This window comes from Balaenoptera borealis (assembly GCF_965194805.1).
Source record: "Balaenoptera borealis genome assembly, chromosome: 14".
Classification (NCBI taxonomy): domain Eukaryota; kingdom Metazoa; phylum Chordata; class Mammalia; order Artiodactyla; family Balaenopteridae; genus Balaenoptera; species Balaenoptera borealis.
This window is the reverse complement of record NC_138875.1, coordinates 15,731,843-15,744,872: the sequence shown is the minus strand read 5'-3', so window position 1 is coordinate 15,744,872 and position 13,030 is coordinate 15,731,843.

The following is a 13,030-nucleotide window of genomic DNA, read 5'->3' as shown; positions in this document are numbered from 1 at the left end:
GACAAAAGGCAGGCTGAGGGGCTTCCCTGGTGGCGCAGTGGTTGAGAATCTGCCTGCCAATGCAGGGGACACGGGTTCGAGCCCTGGTCTGGGAAGATCCCACATGCCGCGGAGCAACTAGGCCCGTGAGCCACAATTACTGAGCCTGCGCGTCTGGAGCCTGTGCTCCGCAACAAGAAAGGCTGCGACAGTGAGAGGCCCAAGCACCGCGATGAAGAGTGGCCCCCGCTCGGCGCAACTAGAGAAAGCCCTCGCACAGAAACGAAGACCCAACACAGCCAAAAATAAATAAATAAATAAATAAAAGGTAGGCTGAGGACATGGTGGGGAAGGACCACAGGGTCCTCTTCCCTTTCAGTGCCTCACATTGCGACCTTATGAGAAATAAGGTCATTGTAAGGTAATTAGTCAAGATGAAGTCATTCTAGAGCAGGGTGGGCCCCAATCCAATAGGACTGGTGTCTTAATAAAAAGGGGAAATTTGGACACAGACACGCACACAGGGAAAATAACATGTGAAGATGAAGGCAGAGATCAGGGTGATGCAGCAGAAACCAAGAAATGCCAAAAATGACCAGCAAACCTCCAGAAGCCGGGAAAGAGGCCTGGAACAGATTCTCTCTCACATCCCTCAGAAGATGCCAGCCCTGCCCACACCTTGATCTCAGACTTCTCGCCTTCAGAACTGTGAAAGAATAAATTTCTGTTGGTTAAGCCCCCAGTCTGTGGATCTTTGGTGCGTTAGCCTTAGAAAACAAGTATACCTGGCCTGCAATAGAGCCAGGTAGCAAATCCAGGCCGGGCTCCAGTGTCCCTGCTTCAGACTGTGAGGCCAAGGCAGGCTGCTGGGCGGGAAAGACAGAGTCCTAAACAACACATTAAACAATAGAGTTCTGTGTGTTCTAGAAGAACCACTGGGAATGGGGAGAGGTGGCGTTGGGTGAGTTGACCCTCAAGACTTTGTTTTCTGTACCTTCTGTGTTCCTGGCACAGGTGGTGAGAAGAGGCAGGAAAAACATAGCTGTTGCCAAGTTTGATGATTGATGCCAAGAAGGGCAACAGGCATGGGGGAGTGTTTTTCAAATGAAGCGCTCCCCAGACATGGCCACATGGTTTCTGGACAAATAGGTAATTGCAAACACAGTTTTGTCCCTGCTTTTCTCTGCTGGACCTTGTTTGCTGTTTGCAAAGGTTGGTCCCTGTTAACCTCCATTGCTTCAATGCAGGAACATACTTCTGGCTAATAGCCAGGCTTCACAGAGACAAACAGCCCTAGAATATTGTTGCTTTCTTTGCCAGTTAAATAGCTGGAATCCTGTATTAGTACGAAGGCCTCTAACCAGCAAGGCAAATAAAGTGATGGGTAATAACGTTATTTTGCAAATTGAGATTAAGTTCAACTGATTGGCGGCACCGAGGAAGGTCTGCTCACCAAATACGGAGAGCATGTGTGGGTATAGATCCTTGCTCCAAGTGCAGATCATCTTTAATCATTCAGAGGAAGATGCCCTAAGACAGTCAAAAGATGCAAGGAAGAGTCTGAGAACCAGGTTACTATGTTAGAATAGAAGGAAGAATTTCCTAATGACTTCTACCCCATTCCCTGTCAAAGGCAGGACGCACAATTTAAGATGCATTTAAGGGACTTCCCTGGTGGTCCAGTGGTAAAGAATCCTCCTTCCGATGCAGGGGGCGTAGGTTTGATCCCTGGTCCAGGAACTAAGATCCCACATGCCGCGGAGCAACTAAGCCCGTGCACCACAACTACTGAGCTCAACTAGAGAGCCCGCGTGCCGCAAACTACAAAGCCCATGTGCCCTGGGACCCGCGCACCACAACTAGAGAGAGAAAACCCGCACACCACAACTAGAGAGAAGACCGCGCACCGCAACGAAGAGCCTGCACCACAACTAAGACCAGATGCAGCCAAATAAATAAATAAATAAATAAATAAATATTGTTTTAAAAAGATGCAATTAAGAGTGTCGTATTTGAGAATAAATCTCATTTCATCTAGTCGGACAAGCCCACCAGTGAAAGGGCCTAATTTCATTGTCATTTTAGGACATTGTCTTACAAGCTTCCCAAAGATCATCTGACTCTCTAGATAGGGGAATGCAACTTTGTTCCCATTATTATTTCCGATTGACTAGGGCCCAGAACCTTATCTAGAAAGTTAGATGTTAGTTTGTATAAAATTGCTGATGAGTGCAAATGATTTTTGTTGGTAAAGGAGATAAATCCAAAAGTTGACTTTTTTTTTTTGCCCTATAGGATATTAAGCCACTTAAAAAATATAATTCAGAAATCATAATCCAACATTCTATCTATTCTATCTATTATCTATCTATGTATCCCTTTACCTACCCGAATTTCTTGTATCTTCCCTTAAACTGGCTTTGTCAGTCTGATGGTTTTCTCATTAGTGAGTTACATAAAACTTTGACATGTGATCACTATGTATTTTATGAGACTGTATTTCAACATTTTGGAAAGTATACTTGGATATTCCTATCTTCAGTGCATGCAGCCCATTAAAATCCAAGCTCTAGGCTACCAGGGATCAAAAAATACCAACAACAGTATTGCTTGTCCTCTGAGTTCAAGCTTTATCATCATTTCTGCTCTCGAAGGGATTCCGTTACTTTCCCGACAGTTCAACTGTACATTAAAAAAAAAAAAAGTTCAGTGTGCTGTGTTGAAAGAGATCTCTCTGAATATCTAGTCTGCCATATTGATCAAAATGGAAGTCCTCCCAATTGACTTTTTAAGCAGTTAGATGTTCATTATATTTTGCTAACCAGGACCTTCCTGGACAAGGAAAATGCCTCTGTGGGTTTCTCATCATCCACACTTCTAGTTTAGCTCTGGGCCCTAGAGGATGGGAGGAAGGCAGAGGTAGGAAGGGAAAGAGTGGGGTCATTCTGAGCCTGGGTTTGGGCAGCATGGAGGCTCTGGATTCTAAGGCACAGGAGTGAGTGTAGAGACAAAGGAAGGAGGGAAGAGCTGTAGGGGGCGAGGCGCTTCACACCCCTACCCAAGGTCTCCCCTAGAGTGAAACTTGGAACTTCAATGTGCCTGGATCTGTTGAGGGTAAAAAACATCACCAGCAACAAAAATGCTGCCTCCCGAGCCATGGGGCTGGCAGTGGATTCCTGTGCTGTCCCCCAGCTGGAGGACCCCTGCACTGCGTGCTTTCTCCACCAAGGCTGGGTTTGCACCGCGTTCACTCTCAGAGTCCTGCTGGCTCCTTGGGTTCTGGGGACTGCCTGTGACGAGCAGACGAGAGAAGGTAACAGCTCTGGGACTGAGCTTGTGGTCCTGATTGTACTGCCATGAAGCTCTGAGCCTTCAGTTTGCCCCTTGCAAACTCTGGCAAAGGGAGGATAAGGAATTTAAAATAAAGGTAAAATCATAAAACACTTCCAGGTTGTGAAGTTCAGTGTTTTTGAGCACCTACCATATGGGAAGAGCTACTTGGGGAGTAAATGATTCTTAAGGAAAAATTGAAGATTTTCCAATTCAGTCCTGATTTCAAAGATTCTGCCCCAATATCAGAGTAGCTGTCAGAATTTTGTCTCCATGTTTGCACTGGAAACTATGTAATTGTACCCAGAAGATGTCCGTTCTTTCTAGTCTGGAATCTGCTATATACTGGTTAAATAAGCACGGACAAGTCACCCTCCCTCTCAGTCTCTGCCTCCCCTTCTGTAAATGCAGAAATCCCTCCAGAGTGGGTGTCTGTTCCCTGGTTCCGCCTGGAAGCCCCTCCACTTGGGGAACAGCCCCTGTCCCACTGGAGACCCCCAGTCATGGGGTTCTGGAGGGGGCTCCAGTCATGATTTCTGCTACCCCTGGCCTCAGGAGTGGCATATATCCCAAACCAGTTAGAATCCTCCATAATTTATCTTCTGGAATTAAATAATTCATTTCCCTTCTATCGGTGAAGTGGGGCAGGTGGAGAAAGACAATCTGAGAGAATCAAACTGACATGTTTGGAAGATGGAGAGAGAGACAGGCTGAGAGGGAAAGGGAAAGGGGAAGGGAGAGAGAGGGAGAAGGGAGGGGGAGTGAGAAGGAGAGGGGGAGGGGAAGGGAGACAGCCTGGGTCTTGAGGCCCAATTGCCCAGCTCTTCCCCCAGACAAGCTATAAAACCAATAAATGCCCCTCTGTGAATAATCAACTTTGAGTCAGATTTCTGTCACCTGCAACCCAGACAATTCTGGTGACTCCTGACCACGAGGATTATTTCTAGATTCCACAGGATTATGTAAATTTAAGCTAAAAGTACTATGTAAATATATGACAAAATCATCAGTGTTAAGCAGCTTCTGCATTCAGGGACAAGGAAGATATAGGGACTCTTATTTGGAATATATAGTTCTCGTGTATGAAAACATACTCATAAACACACAAATCCAGAAAAGGACTAAAACATCCCCCTGGGGGGGGGCACATTTGCTGGTGACGGATGTCTCATGAAGATCCTTGAACTTGTCAGGACCGTGTTCCTCATGGTGTGTGAAGCCGTTGATGGAGGCTGAGTTCTGCCATAAACGCAGTATGCACATCGCTGAGAGGTCCCTTTTGACAAATTTGAACCCATTATTATTTATAACAAAGTTTACTAAAGAAGAGAATTGGCCTCAAAGAAAAGCCCTAAGAAATTAACTAAACCTCATGGAAAGAGCATTATTTTCTGTCGCATGTGTAAGGGGAGGGAGTGGTGGATTAAGTATCATTGAAAGTGTAGCGAAGAAGAGAAGGAAAGGCAGTATTATCACAGAGAACTGAGTATAAATGGCAGATAAAAGTGTGCGGCCGACTTTCCCTCTTGGGGAGGGGTGGGGAACGAGCAGCATGGGGTCCAGGAAAGTGTGGATGTTGGGGAGACTGAGCCTGCGGGGTGGCAGACCCAGCTCAGTGTGGGATGAGGAGGGAGCCTCAGCTTTGTGGGGCTTACTGTGTTTCCTCCCTGCTGCGGGGAACTGGGGGACAATCTGCCAGGTGGCTGTGACCCTCTCCAGGGCTCCCTGGGATCTCATTCAATTTTAACGAACACACAACCCTGATGTGCTGGCACTTCTGGCAAAAACATGTTTTGGCAAATGCAAAATTGCTAATGAAATTAAATAACATTCTGGGTAGCATCTGTTCTGTGACCCATTTACCAGCTTCTGAGTAAATCGGCCCTTGAGCATATCCTCAGGCAGCAGCCTGCGGTGCTTCTCATCCTGGGCTGCCCCTGGCAGAGAAAGGGTCAACAGGAGGTAAGAAAGGAAGAATGTCTCTATTAAAGCCAGCACCACTTTTCCATTCTCCCTGTTTACATCCGAGCCCACCTGTACAATTGTAAGAGTGTTCTCTATTGATTAAGCCTTTATTGGTAGCCAGTGACAGAAACCTAGTATTATCCAGTTGAAACCAAAACAAACAAACAAAAAACCAAAAGGGGACTTCATTATAAAGATACCAGGGGTGATGCAGTGGTTAAGAATCCACCTGCCAATGCGGGGGACACGGGTTCCAGCCCTGGTCCGGGAAGATCCCACATGCCGCAGAGCAGCTAAACCCGTGTGCTACAACTACTGAGCCTGTGCTCCAGAGCCCACGAGCCACAACTACTGAAGCCCGGTCTCCTAGAACCCGTGCTTGCAGCAAGAGAGGCCACCGCAATGAGAAGCCCGTGCACCGCAAGGAAGAGTAGCCCCCCTGCTCACCGCAACTAGAGAAAGTCCGCACGCAGCAACGAAGACCCAGTGCAGCCAAAAATAAATAAATAAAAAAATTTATTTAAAAATATATAAATAAAAATACCAGGGGTCTTATGGAACCCAGGACAGGAATGGAGTCTTGCCTGGACTTTCTGGAAGATGGAACTCAAGTGTGGTCAGGGCTCGCGCTCCATCTCTCATCTCTGTCCTGCCCTGTGCATCCCATCAGGCTCTCCTTCGCTCTTTCACATTGTCTCTTCTTTACTGGTTCATGGAGGAAACATGACTGCAGGTAGCTCCAGGCACTGAGGGAAAGACTCCTAAACACAAAAATGCAGGAGGAAAACTCACCGTGGAAACTGCGTCAGTGCCCACCGCTGGACTGGACCATTAAAGCCATGAGGGGATGAATAGGCGGTGTGGTTGGGCATCTACGCCAGGATTTGTGGCTGGGATTGGGATCCTGTTGGAATACAGGGGCTACTCCTGTTCATGGTTGGCCAACCTGCCCCTGGCTCTTCCCTGCTCTCCTGCCTGTCTCCATACCCTGTTCTTGGGTGGTAGCTCCCGGCTGAGGGCTGGCTTGCTTTACAGCTCTCTCTTCCACCATGTGGGGGCACTAGACCATGTCGATACTGCCCTGTACTGTCTCCCAGGACCTGCCATGAGCTCTGAAGACCCCAAAGCTGTCCTGCCCCAGAGGGTAGACATGAATTCAGATTCTAAATCTTCCCAGGATTTAGATGGCATGGCTGGCTCTTCATCATTCATGACATGAATGTTTAAAATTATCTTAACAACAAGGTCTTACTGTATAGCCCAGGGAACTATATTCAATATCTTGTGATAAATCATAATGGAAAAGACTACAAAAAAGAATGTAGATATATGTATAAGTGAATCACTTTGCTGTACAGCAGAAATTAATATATTGTAAATCAACTATACTTTAATAAAATAAATTTTAAAAATTAAAAAAATTAAATTATCCTAATTATTTACTTGTTTACTTGTTCATTGTTTCTCTCCCTACTAGACTAAAATGCCACGCAAGCAAGAACCTTACCTGTTTTCTGCACTGTTAATTTCCAAGTTTAAGAACGATGCAAGTAGTAAGGATTCAATAAACATATACATTTTAATGAGTATCTTTAAGAACAACAAACCTTTAAATTTAAACTTAGAAGTCATCTTTAGTAGGGTCAAGTCATCCAGTCGTAGAGTTGTCATATGTATTATCAGTAGCTTTTCACCTCCTGTTTATGTCCTACTTTTTAAACCTCTTCCTTTGTTCCCCAAGGTCTGTCCTTGTCCCATCATAGACAGCCAAAGATGAGTTACCCACTTTGGGGGATGAGAGACTAAGGTGAGTTAGTTTCAAAGTCTGAGACTAAGGTGGTGAATTCTTGACTTCTAAGATCAAAGTTACCATTCCGATGTAAAACCAAAAAGTTATGAAGGGGGATGCTATTTAGCGTAATCAATTTTTCTTTGAGTCCCCTTCAAAATTCTAAGTGAGAGAATGGAGAGGAAAGTTTAGAGGAGAATCAGTAGAGATTACAAAGGGCTGTCTTTGCATCTACCCCCTTCCATCTGAGTCCTGAAGGTGGAGCAAGGTTAGATATATGCTTTTTCTAAGATGGAGAATTCCAGAGCAGAAGTGCATCCATCACCTGGATAACCACTTGGGCGTCAGAAACACTCAGGAAGTTAGCCAAGAAAGACCAAAAGAGGGAGCACTGTGGACCCAAAAAAGCCTGGGACTTGAGGTGATGCACGTGTATATGAAGCCCGGAGGCCATGACGGGCACTTCAGTGGGGGCAGTGAGGACAGAAGCCAATGACTCAGCAGTGGAAGTGGTCACATCTAAGGGCTGGATGAGACAGACTACATTTCCAAAGATGCTAGAACAGGTGTGAGACAGATCAAGAGGGAGAAGCAGATGCAAACAATGGCTCCTGAAACTCAGGGTATGCGTCCCTTACCTCAGTTGCCATCTGGGGAAGCAATGAAGGGGGTAGGAGAGAATGTTTCAAAAATCTCAAAGTGACCTAGTTTTAAAACTCAAAGTGACTATTAAGTTTCTGCAAACCAGGAAAAAAGGGGCTTTAATATAACTTTTCTAAGTTATAGGAATATAGATTTTTATTCCCCAGCAGCCATGATTGAGACTTAACACTTACCATAGAACATCGGAGGTCACAACTTTGTTTCTATAGATGAGGAAACTGTGTCCCAAGGAGAAAGATGGGTGATTCATGGTGACACTGCTATGTGCGGGCACAGCCAGAAGGACAGCCCAGAACTTCTGAGTCTTATTCCAGGGTACCCAGCATCACAGAGGGTTGCTTCCTGTGTCTATCAAACTCTTGCAGAATGTATCAGCCTCACAGATGTAGCAAATGTAAGAAAACATCTCTCTAGCTTTTTTTTTTTTTTTTAATAGAGCATACAGTTAAGCTTAGAAGCCAAATTTCACTGTCTCATGATGGTCAAGTAACAAGGGACATAAATCAAAATGAGCATTTTTGGTTAATGAATGTCATCTTCCTCCCTCCCTCCCTCCCTCTTTCTCTCCCTCTTGCTCTCTCTCTCTCTCCCTCCCCCTCCCCCCCCTCCTTCCTATTCCTGACACATTTCTTAGCATACAATTCCTCAAGGCTGGTTGTAACAACCTTAAATCACAGGGAGGCGTTCAGAAGAGTCAGCTGGGATACAAGAGGGTGGCAGTTTGAGAAGTGGCTTATTTTGACAGGAGCGCTTAGGCATCCGAGGGGGAGAGAGATTGAGGAGGAAGGAGAGGCAGCCCAAATTTCCACCTTCTGATGATGACATCCCTGGGTAACAGTGCAGTCCTTCTGAGCCATATCCTTCCACAGATGCAGAAGACAGTGAAGGCAGAGTGCAGCTCAGAAAGCTGGTGTCTGGTACCATGAACCAGGTGCAGCTGACTCAGATCTGAGATGATGAGACTCATTCCTACCCAGCCAGGCTCCAGTGTTCCTGCTGGGGCTGACCAGATTCCAAGTCATCTGTCAGATGTCTTCCTGTTTGTCATCCATTTGAGTCCCATTTCTCTCCGTGAAGCACAAGTAGAGCCGAGATTCCTCAGTGTTCGTGATGCGGGGCTGACATTGGTTTCCAACACCATTGGTCTGTAGGTGGCAACTTGAACTTATGAACTGAAAGTTGAAACTCCCACCTGGAACTGTGTCTGCTCATGCAGTCCCGGGTGGTTTCAAAGGGCAGAAAAGAGCAGAGGACAGGCTGCACCACCCAGAGTACCTGTTTGGATTTGTCAGACCTAGAGAATTTAGGAGCTGTTCAATAATATTTCAATAGAGGCTTGATGGTTGTCCAGTCTTTCAGAGGGGATGTCCCCTGTGGGTTGAAATTTGACCCAGATGGATTCTGAATCCCTTTGAAGTATTAGAGGTTGTGATTCTAAATGGAGCAGTTGGTCAATAGCTGGGTGATTCAGGCTCCAAAATCACCCATGGCTGAAGCACACAGAGTATTTTGTTTGAAACGTAGGACTGTTCTGTGACTGTAGAGTGTCACACCAAGAATTGCCTCAGGGCTCCACTTTACTTTGGGTTGACAAGATTTCAATATCTGACCATTCTGTTAAATATAATTCCTTAAAGCCTAGTACAATAATTTAACTATTTTGCCCCCTCCAAGTTTAGCTAATAGTGTGACACTGAAAAGTCATCTCTCTCTCTGAGCCTTACGTTCACCACCAAAAAGGCAAAAAGCTTTTAAGCATGTGATTTCTATGGTCTCTTCCAAACTTGACAGCCCATGACTGTCCAAAATCTCTATTGTATGGAATTAGAAATTAGTCTTTCTGGAACGAATTCAAAATTTTAAATGTTCATACTTTTTGGCTCAGTAATTCAGTTTCTAGGCATTTTATCTTATAGAACTAGCAAGACTCACACATACACACACATATACATATACACTCACTGCAGCATAAATTAGAAACAAATTAACAAGAGAGAAGAGACTGGGGTTGGAAGACTACACATCAAGCTCAGGGCAGGAAACTTCTCCCATCTTGTTAGTTTCCATTCCCACTTGAGAATCTATTGCTGCTGCACCTATATATCCTTGTAGTTTTGGTGGGTCATAAAACACCTAGTACATGATGGAAAATTCGGGCTGCATGGTCGACTGATGTACCACAGTTGGGCTTTAAGGATCTTCGGAGGACCAATACAGAAGTTGTTCCTCAAGAGGAGAGTAGGTATCTATGGGAGTCCCCTGATGGTCCAGTGGTTAGGACTTGGCGCTTTCACTGACGTGGCTGGGCTTCAGTCCCTGGTTGGGGAACACAAAAGCCGAGGGGCATTGCCAAAAAAAGAAGAAGAATAGGTGTCTACAGAGGAGGGCATACATTAACTCCAAAATCCTAAAAGTCTGCTGTGATGTTCTTTTGGTGCTTGCTGGAGTTTTCAAAGAGCATTCTTATTTGCCACCAACACTTTGATGTTGTGTTATAACACTTTATTATTGTATCTGTCGGCTCATACAATCTAAGTGGTAGAGCAGCTTACACTGGAGCTGAATTTGCTGCAGAATCTTCTCTTGTCATGGTTCCCTCTTAAAACTGGCAGCCTTATGGTCACTTTGTAGGTGGGTCAATGCACTCAAAGTGGTCTGCATTGACTCCAAATTCTAAAAATACCCCCCAGTGTTGTTCTCTTTATTCATGGTAGTTGTTTAGAGGTGCAGCAACTGGTCTTTCACCTTGAAAGGGATATCTCAACACGATCCAGACTATTGAACTTCCAGAAACTTCAGTAAGATGGCAAAAGTGAAATTTTTTTTCCCTCACTCCCTCTAGTTTGCATGTTTCTGAGGCAACATGCAAGGCATCAAAAGTACTTACTACTTCCTCGGAGTTCCCTGGTGGTCTTGTGGTTACGATTCTGGGTTTTCACTAACATGGCCTGGGGCCTGGGTTCAATCCCTGGTCGGGGAACTGAGATCCCACAAGCTGCACAGTGCAGCCAAAAAAAAAAAAAAAAAGGTACTTACTACTACATGTTCATCAGCTCCAGCCAGTATAAGTTTATCAATGTAATGGAACAATGTGATGTTTTTCAGAGTGTCATGGTGTGTCAAGAGTGTCAAGATGTCTGGAAACAACATTATGGCAGAGAGCAGGAAAGTTGACATAATTCCAAGGCAAGACTATGAAGGTATACTGATGGCCTTGCCAGGTAAAAGCAAATTGTGTATGGTGGTCCTTACAAATTGGCATGGAAAAAAGACTTATTTAGGACAATAGCTGCATACCAAGTGCCAGGGGCTGTGTTGATTTGCTCATGGAAAAAGTCTGGGATAGCGGCTACAATTGGAGTCACCACCTGATTAAGTTTACAGTAGTCCATAGCCATTCTCCAAGATCCATGCAACTTCTTTTTTTTTTTTTGTCTTTTCTTTTTGCTTTTTTTTTAAAAAAATTTTTTTCTTGTTCTGCATGCAACTTCTGCACAGGCTGAACATGTGAGTTAATGGAGATGTGATGGATATCACCATCCCTGCATCTTTTAATCCTTTAATGGTGGCCTGGATCACTGTAACTCCCCCAGGGATGGGATTTTGCTTCTGGTTTAATATCTTGGTAGGGAGGGGACATTCTTTTGGCTTTTACTTAGCTCTCCCTACAGTAATGGCCCTTACTGGATCAGAGAGAGAACGTGGGGATTCTGAGAGTGGGCAAGTATATCTATTCCAAATACACATCCAAGAACTGAGGAAATAACCACAGGTGAGTCCATACACCAACAAGTTCCACTGTGAGTCAAATTTGAGCTAAGACTTAGTCTATCACCTGATCACTATAAGCTCCTACTTTGACTTGTGGGCACAGTCACATTTTAGGTCTCTAGGAATATAAAGTCAATTCAGAGACAATGTAGAGTAACCTCCCAAAGACCTGGGTATTTCCTCTTCCTCAGTGTGCAGTCACTCCTGTAAATAGCCATAGGTCCTAGGCAAAGAGTTAAGATATATGCCACCTGATTGTGGAGAAGTTCTCTGAGGTGTGACAGACTGGGGCTGGGAAGGAGGAAGCTGATGAGACTCCCTGGGAAGCTACACCCTGGAGTGCTACTTACACTTGCTAGAGAACCATCCTTTGTGGTGCTGAGGAGACTTGTTGGAGGCTGAGGATCACTGGGTGTCTCACATGCCACTGGAACAAATGTATAATGACATGTTTCCACCAGTATAGCATCAGACAAAGTAGTTTCACTGCCCTCTGTGCTCTGCCTTTTCATTGTCCCCACTAACCCCTGGCAACCATTGATCTTTTTCCTGTCTCCATAGTTTTGACTTTTCCAGAATGTCATATAGTGGGAATCATATCATATGTAGCTTTTTCAAATTGGCTTCTTTCACTTAGTAGAATGCATTTAAGTTTCCTTCATGTCTTTTCATGTCTTGATAGCTCATTTCTTTTTAGCATTGAATAATATTCCACTGTCTGGATGTATCACAGTTTGTTTATCCATTTGACCACTGAAGGATATCTTGGTTGCTTCTCAGTTTTGACAATTATGAGTAAAGCTGCTATAAACATTCATGGGCAGGTTTTGTGTGGACATAGGTTTTCAACTCTTTTGGGTAAATACCAAGGAGCATGATTGCTGGATCTTATAGTTAAGACTATGTAAGAAATTAACAAACTGTCTTCCAAAGTGACTGTAACCAATGTAGTTTTTAGTTTATGGATGAGGAAAAGGGTTCATGGAAGTTAATCAACTAGTCCAAGATTGGAAGGTACCTGGGGATTTCCACTCCATGTCGTTCTGCATTGCTTCTTACCCAGTGCTCAACATATGCAGGAGCATGGAGGCAAAGTCTGAAGGATGTGCCCTAAGGATATTGGATGGGTAAAACCTGGGCGCCACGTTTGTTGGTCACAGCGATGTGAATTCTCACCCTTCTCCCGCAAACCTGCTCTGCCCATAGCTTTCCTCGCCTCAGTTGAGGGCAACTCTATCCTTCCAGTTCCTCAGGCTAAAGACCTTGGAGTCAGCCTTAACTTCTTTTCTTCTCTCATACTCTGTATCTATTCTTTCAAAAAATCCTGAGGACTCTACCTTCAAAATATATCCAGAATCTGAACACATCTAAATACTTTCATTTCTACCATCTTGGTTCCAGCAACTGTTAGTGCTGGTTTTAATGATCACCCTATCTTCCTGATTGACTGATGACAATTTTATATTATACATCTGATGTTTGGCAAATTTGTATGCAGATTAGCTTCTGGCTCCATACCTTTCAAACCTTGTT